General features: G+C 41.6%; 1 long non-coding RNA gene across 1 annotated transcript in view; it reads left to right on the forward strand.

The window, feature by feature from the left end:
• LOC111521770 overlaps window positions 1–7163 on the forward strand; it is a 9941-nt gene extending 2778 nt beyond the window's left edge. Inside the window, exon 3 of the long non-coding RNA XR_002725055.1 lies at window positions 6207–7163. This is a non-coding gene — a long non-coding RNA (uncharacterized LOC111521770). The remainder of the gene's footprint in view (window positions 1–6206) is intronic.
• The last annotated feature ends 1448 nt before the right edge of the window (window positions 7164–8611 follow it).

The raw sequence follows: 8611 nt of genomic DNA on the forward strand, positions 1-8611 counted from the left end.
GACTGGCGTAGACCCGGGGGGGAGCTGCCAGTGAGCTGAGATCTGGCCACCGCACACCAGCCCGGGGGGGAGAGAAAAACTCTCTGTCAAAAAAAAAAAAAAAGAAAAAGAAAAAAAGAAAAATGTCATAATTTTTATGATATTACTGAATACTATTGGCATTATTTGTGTAGCCCATTTAAGTGAAGTCAATAACATAATTAAGTGGCATATTATCTTCATGTCAGGCCAATGTTATTTGGATTTTATAAGTTAGGGTGAGATACAAGTAAGTGAAAATATTTTTTCTAATGAATAATGGTGAATCTAAAATGGGATCGACTTGGCCGGGCATAGTGGCTCATGCTTGTAATCCCAACATTTTGGGAGGCTGAGGCAGGAGGATTACTTGAAACCAGGAGCTTGAGAACAGCCTGGGCAACAAAGGGAGAACTCTTCTCTAATAAAAATAAGAATAAAAAATTAGCCAGGTGTGGCAATGTTCACCTATGGTCCCAGCTACTTGGGAAGCTGAGGCAGGAGGATCATTTGAGCACAGGAGTTCAAGGCTGCAGTGAGCTGTGATTGCATTTCAGCCTGGGCAAGAGAGCAAGACCCTGTCTCTAAAAAAAATGATAATAATAAATAGGGCTGACTCGCATATGTAAGCAACTATTTTGTTACCAGTGACAGAATATATGTGATGATGTTTTCTAGTCTTGTGACTGGTTTCTTAGTTGTATGTTTTATTTTTAGAATCGTTGTTTCCAGGCTGTGTTGTTTGGAAACTCAGCTGACAGATGTATGAATCTGATTCCGGGGTCTCTGAGATCTGGAAAGGGCCTCAGAGATGGTTGGGACTGATACTCTTGCATTACAGGTTAGGAAATGCAACCCGGAGACAAGAAGAAACTTGCCCAAGGACATAACAGCCAGCCTGTGGCTAGGCTGATACTAGAATCCTGTTCTTCCCATTCCAGTCGCATGCTACTCAGGAAACTCATCAACATTCCTGAATATTGAGTGTTTCCTACCTGTTACAGTAGCAGTTTTTGAGAAGGGTATATATTGTAGTTAAATTAATCAGCTCTGGGAAAATATGGGTGCAGCATGCGAATATAGACTGCCATTTGAGAATCACTGCAGAAATGACAAAACCCTGAGAATGAAGAATGGACCTGAAATAGTCCTGGCACGCTGCTCTTCCACCAAACTGAACTGCAGCTCTAAGGAAAATGACTTCACGTCTGTCACTCTAAAGCCTGTTCTAAGATCACATCCCCTCTGGCTCTCCCTAATACTTCTGATTATAGTCGGTAATCATGCCCATTAAATGTCTTTGGTTTCTTGGTACACAGAGAGAAGGTAAATAATGGGTTCATGATTTCGGTAAGAATACACAAATATTTTTCACACTATAAATCTGCTTTCTGTTCAGTTAAATATTAGACTATCTGGTAATGGAGAACATGTTTGAAAAATCCACCTAGGTTAACCTAAAATGTTGCATTTCCTGCCTTTGGGCTTTGAATTTTTTTTTTTTTTTTTTTGAGACGGAGTCTCGCTCTGTCGCCCAGGCTGGAGTGCAGTGGCCGGATCGCAGCTCACTGCAAGCTCCGCCTCCCGGGTTTACGCCATTCTCCTGCCTCAGCCTCCCGAGTAGCTGGGACTACAGGCGCCCGCCACCTCGCCCAGCTAGTTTTTTGTATTTTTTAGTAGAGACGGGGTTTCACCGTGTTAGCCAGGATGGTCTCGATCTCCTGACCTCGTGATCCGCCCGTCTCGGCCTCCCAAAGTGCTGGGATTACAGGCTTGAGCCACCGCGCCCGGCCTGGGCTTTGAATTTTTAAGTTTCATGTCTTCATAGATGGTCATCAGGATAAAAGTAGTATCTCTCTTATATTTGTGCACATGTTTAAGTCTGTGTACATATACATATAATTCATATAGCAAGCCCCATGCCAGTATGCTTAGGAAACACAAGAGTGCTAAAGACTAGAGTCAAGTTCCTCTAAGCAACTCAGGGTACGATCACTTATCACTTTTTTTTAAGTACAATTTCTATTTTATTTTTCTCTGGAGAATAGTCCATCTTCAGTCTTTAAGGACTCAGCTCTTTACACGGGCTTTGGTGGGGGTTGTGGAGCAGCACCCGCAGGTCTAAATCAGGGTTGGGGGTATTTGGTCCTTGCGGGCTTCATGAGATGGATTCCTGACTACTTTGCTGTGAATTGCATAACTCATACAGTAATGTAGCTTCACAAACAGCTTCAGAAGCACATAGGCATCGAAGACGCTCACTTCAGAAATGTCCCTGACTGCTGCGACCTCCATTGTGTTTTGGATGACGAATTTCTTAATGGCCTTGTCCTTGGACACACATAGGGCACAGTTTGTGCAGCGAATAGGCTGCACGTGGCCAAGGCACGACCGTTGTTCCTTCTTTTCTTTGTCATATGGGAGGCACGGACCGGAGAGAGGATTATCACGTTGTTTTGTTAGGAATAGTTTGCTAGTGTATGAGTATTCTGGCACAATTATATGATATTGAAAGTAGGAATCATAAACATGAGTAAGATTTGGAATCCTGTGTATCAAGCGGCAATGAGTACATTAATGATGAAAATGACAGCAAAAGCTAAAAGTAAAAAAGAAGGCCTTAAAGTGCAGTTTTCAGCTCTTTTTTTTTTTTTTTTTAAAGTAGTGACAGGGTCTTGCTGTATTGTCCAGACTGAACTACAATGGTGCAATCATAGCTCATTGCAACCTTAAACTCCTGGGCTCAAGAGATCTTCTCGCCTCAGCCTCCCAAAGTGATGGGATTACACCATGGGTATGGACCACCATGCCTAACCAGAACATTTAAGTCGCTAAAGCTAAATGTTAAAAACAATCATCCGCCAGGCTCGGTGGCTCACACCTGTAATCCCAGCACTTTGGGAGGCCTAGGCAGGTGGATCACCTGAGGTCAGGAGTTCGAGACCAGCCTGGCCAACATGGTGAAACCCCGCCTCTCCTAAGAGTACAAAAAATTAGCCTGGCATGGTGGCACACATCTGTAATCCCAGCTATTTGGGAGGTTGAGGCAGGAGAATTGCTGAATCTGGGAGGCAGAGATTGCAGTGAGCTGACGTAGCACCACTACACTCAGGCCTGGGTGACAGAGTGAGACTCTGTCTCAAAAATAAAAAAAATTAAAAAAAAAAATTATGGGAAAGATGGTGGTAGTAAAAATAACATTAAGAATTATACATATTATGACAGTTTAGGGATTAAGTTTGTATGTATTCTAAGAAAAATTTCCCTTATTTTTAGGTTTAATCTTATTCAGGTAAAATAAGAAATTTTCCTGGCTGTGTGTGGTGGCTGTAATCTCAGTACTTTGGGAGGCTGAAGAGTGCAGATCACTTGAGCTCAGGAGTTTAAGACCAGCCTGGGCAACATAGTGAAACCCCAGCTCTACAAAAAATACAAAAAAAAAAAAAAGTTGGGTGTGGTCTGTAGCACCTGTAGTCCCAGCTACTTGGGAGGCAGAGGATCACTTGAGCCTGGGAGGCAGAGGTTGTAGGGAGCCAAGATCACTCCACTGCACTCCAGCACGGGTGACAGAGTGAGACCCTCTCTCAAGAAGAAAAAAAAATTCACTTATAGGTTATCTCTGCCCCAGTCCTTATTTTATATTTACAAATAAATAATGAGCTTTAATTGGAAGACAGAAGTGAACAGAGTAATATACCGAAATTATATCCTTACACTGTTGGTTTTTTTGTTTGTTTGTTTTGAGACAGAGTTTCACTCTTGTTGCCCAGGCTGGCGTGATCTCGGCTCAACGCAACTTCTGCCTCCCGGGTTCAAGCAATTCTCCTGCCTCAGCCTCCCGTGTAGCTGGGATTACAGGCATGTGCCACCACGCCCGGCTAATTTTTTTATTTTTAGTAGAGACGGGGTTTCTCCAGGTTGGTCAGGCTGGTCTCGAACTCTTGACCTCAGGTGATCCGCCCGCTTCAGCCTCCCAAAGTGCTGAAATTACAGGCATGAGCCACGGTGCCCGGCCATCCTCACACATTTTACTGTGGAAACATGTATACACCCACACAAAATCCCACTTATAAAACATCCCTATAGGACACTAGCAAAATCCCATGGGATCCCAGGGGTTCAGGAGCATAGTTTGAGGAACCCAATCAAAAATCTTTGTGTTGGCCGGGCGTGATGGCTCATGCCTGTAATCCCAGCACTTTGGGAGTCCAAGGTGGGCAGATCCCATGAGGTCAGGAGTTGGAGACCAGCCTGGCCAACATGGGGAAACCCCATCTCTACTAAAAATTCAAAAATCAGCCAGGTGCACGTGGTGGTGCACGCCTGTAGTTCCAGCTATTTGGGAGTCTGAGGCAGGAGAATTGCTTGAACCCAGGAGGCAGAGGTTGCAGTGAGCCAAAATTGTGCCCAGCCTGGGCAACAGAATGAGACTCTGTCTCAAAAAAAACAAACAAACAAACAAACAAACAAACTTTATGCTTACTTTTTTAGAACTATCAGTGTTATCAGTTGGAATGATTTTGGCTCCAACTATATGTCTTTCTTTTTTTTTTTTCCCTTTTTTAATTTTTTTTTTTTGTAAGGGCAAGGTCTCACTATGTTGTACAGGATGGTTTTGAACTCCTGAGTTCACACGATCTTCCTACCTTAGCCTCCCAAAGTGCTAGGATTACTGACATAAGCCACCACACCCAGCCTTCCAACTATATGTCTTTCACTCATATTCTTTTATAATAAATCCTGAGGTAGGACAGCTATAGGATCACTTAATTCAGCAGCTTCACAAGACCATCAAAGACGGAATTCTTCCCATCTTTCCACTCTACCATTTGGGAGCTTCCTTTATGTGGGAGCTTCCTTCATAGTCACAAAGTGGCTGCAGCGGCTCCAGACATCACCTCCCTTATATCCCCACTTGGTAACAACCAAAGCCTGGAAGACACAATAAGGACCCAATCTTCTGTTCCTTTTTAAGAGTGAGGGAAATGATCCAAGAGTCCCTACTTCCAGTCAGATTTCCCCTTAAATCTCATTGGCAAAAAAAATTCTATTACATACTCATTCCTAATTATCAGAGAGGAAAATGGAATTGTGATAATGACTTAGATAAGTGATTCACAACCCAGGCTGCTCACAGCAGCTGTCAAAGTCTAAACCAATTAAATCAGGATCTTTGCAGAGGGGCTTGGGCATCAGGGTTTTTTTTTTTTTTTTTTTTTTTCCAAGACAGAGTCTTGCTCTGTTGCCCAGGCTAGAGTACAATGACATGATCTTGGCTCACTGACACCTCTGCCTCCCAGGCTCAAGCGATTCTCCTGCCTCAGCCTCCCAAGTAGCTAGGATTACAGGCATGTGCCATCACACCCAGCTAATTTTTGTATTCTTGGTAGAGACAGAGTTTCACCATGTTGGCCAGGCTGGTCTCGAACTTTTGACCTTGTGATCCACCCACCTTGGCCTCCTAAAGCGCTGGGATTACAGGCGTGAGCCACCATGCTTGGCCGGGGCATCAGTATTTTTATAGAGCTCCCCAAAAGATTCTGATTAACAGTGAAGGGTGAGGACCAGTGACTAGTCTAATTCTTAGATGAATCAAAATTCACCCCCTTGGGCAAGGAAAGACCCAGCCTTTCTTTAAACATGTGGTTGCCTGAGAATTGAACAAATTTGAAGTAGGGAGAGAATGGCTTTGCCATGCCTATCATGGTATTGTGGAGATTGAAGAACTAGTGGCCGGGTGAGGTGCCTCATGTCTGTAATCGCAGCATTTTGAGAGGCTGAGGCAGGTGGTTCACTTGAGGCCAGGAGTTTGAGACCAGCCTGGCCAACATGATGACCTCGTTTTTACTAAAAACACAAAAATTAGCTGGATATGGTGGTGTGTGGCTGTAGTCCCAGCTGAGGCAGGAGACTTGCTTGAACCCAGGAGGCGGGGGTTACAGTGAGCCGAGATTATGCCACTGCACTCCAGCCTGGGTGACAGAGTGAGACTCTGTCTCAAAAAAACAAAAAACAAAAAACAAAAAACAAAAAAAACTAGTCAGAGCTGTTGAGGTGTTGAGGCAGCTGCTACTGATACATACTATAAACATGGAAGATGATTTTCATTTTTATAGTCATGAGCAGGATACTATATAATGTATAATCATTGGACATTAAAGAAAACAAATTCATTCTTGACTCCTTAGGCTCAGAGCCACTCAGACATTGGAAAGCAAGTTTGTCAAGATGACAGAGAACCGAGGTAATGGATTCGAGTGATGAAACAGGAAGTTCATTCATGAGTTTTTGGCCACACCTCCCAAGTGACGACTTGGCCAGAAATGGGATAACTGGATTTCTCTACTTCTCCTTTATCATCCTCAATGAGAGTGACCAAATATTAGAGCTAGATGGAACCTTAGTGAAAATCTGGCTACTCGCCCGGTCCCACCAGCCTGCCACCCATTTCAGATTTGAAGAGACAGAGACACATGGACCTTACGTAATTACTGGGGATTATCCCAGGAGTCTGTGGCAGAAGTCAGCTTCCTCCCTCCCTGCTTCCCCGCCCTGTTTCTGGTGCTTTCTACAAACACCAGGTTGTTTCTGTGATCATACTTAAGCATACCTAACTTGTGAATGCTGTATAGAAGGTGATAATGAACATGATTTAGCTTTAACACTCAGTTTCCTAAAGGGACACGTGGGGGCAGCAAATGTTTAGGAACAAAAAATTCCAGTTCTAGTCTCTACTGTCTACATATGTGTATACATTTGGGAAACGTTTGGGAAAGGAATATTTGAGATCTTCTTTTTCTTTTTTGTGGTTTACTTATTTGATGATATTGAGATTGTTTCTGAGCCATGTGCTTCAATATCGGATTGGGGATTTCAGAAAAAGTTTTAGTCACTGTGATTCAATTTAGCTTCCAAATGTACCTCTGCTAAGAGACTATTAAAAGTACTCATAAATAGGACGCGTGTCTTCTTTGCAGTGTTTGTTAATTTTGAGTCACATCTTCTTTTTAGAAATTCATGAGACTTGGTGTCACAGAGACTGGAATAAGTATAGTCAAACTTATTGGTGAAGATTTCCTTTAGCTGTTTTCATAATCCATTTCCATTGTTATGCTTACTGATGAATAAAACATTCTCTTTTGGTAGATACTTCTTTTTTTTCCCCCACCTTGATTTAATGTTTCCACTCTTCCTGTCAAGTTTCTTATTACTCCTTAATAACTCTCAATAAAATAATGATTCCTGGGAGATTATTCCTGCTTTCCTACTATCACCTGTTGATTTGAAAAGGCAGAACAATACCGTAGAAGCTTCACTAATGCATTGAAAGATAAAATGATAATACTAAATACTAAAATACGAAAAGTGATACTAAAAGTGGAGTCCTGGCACTAGTTTTTTTTGTTTTTTTTTTTTTTTTTTGACTCTTTAAATTTTATTTATTTATTTATTTTTGAATTTTTTAAACTTATACTTTATGTTCTGGGATACATGTGCAGAACATGCAGGTTTGTTACATAGGTATATACGTCCTGCACTAGTATTTTGTTGCCACAAAATATCAAGCATGTATCTAAACCGCTCAAGACACATTAGAGACACAGGTAATTTGTAGGCATATTCAGGCTTGCAGTTTGCATTTTTTGGCTTTCTTGTGGCTTTCAGTGTAAGTTGAGGTAATTCATGGGAAACAGTCACCAAAGAAATGCCAGTATTAGAAATCCAAGGGCCATTTCTCCAGCTTCTTCCAGATTCAAGACTTTAGAGGTAATTTCTATCAACACTGGACATTTTCTGTCTACAATTAACAATGAACACATAGCATTATGTTTAATTGCAACCTGTTTAAAGCAGATTGGATGCTAAGGTTTAAGAACATTCTTCAGTCAAAAAGGTCTTTTAATCAGGTTTTTAATCCTGAGCACAGTCTAGGACACAGCATCATAGACTAACTCATTTGAGAATAGGTATCATCATCTAATCCTAACCACCCCCACTACCAACAAGCTGAATAGCTCTGGGCTCAGTATATACATTTGTACTGGGCTCAGTACACACACCTAAGCCAGGTTCAGTATATGCCGCTTTATAGTGAGGGGCATTTTGTAATGAGAGCTTAAGGCTCTAAAATTCTGTGTTTCTGCTAGTTTCTTCCTCAAGATAAAACTGTGGAACTCATAGTGAATTCCCCCTCTTTGAGTGGTTTGAGCCAGGCGGCTATTTAATCACAAACATCACAAGTCAGGGTTTTCCTACCTAGTGTTGGTAGTGGAACACACCAGAACTGCTAAGGCCAAGGAAATCCCATGTTTTGAAGAGGCTTTCCTTTGTTAGCTTCTCTTTCTAGTAGTAAAGGTAAAAGAAAAAAAGATGTTAAAGATGTAAATATCTTAGGGTTTTTTTGTTTTTTGGTATAAATATTTGAACACAATAAGAATATGTAATGTAAACTGGATATGTATTTCTTACATTTTACTTAACCTGAATTTTACACAATCTTTGCTTGAATGCTCCAGTAATGAAAGATGAAAATATGTATTTAAACAATTTTTAAGTATTTATTCTTTATTCAGGACACTTGAGTTTCATCGAG

Source organism: Piliocolobus tephrosceles, chromosome 5 (genome assembly GCF_002776525.5).
Source record: "Piliocolobus tephrosceles isolate RC106 chromosome 5, ASM277652v3, whole genome shotgun sequence".
NCBI lineage: Eukaryota > Metazoa > Chordata > Mammalia > Primates > Cercopithecidae > Piliocolobus > Piliocolobus tephrosceles.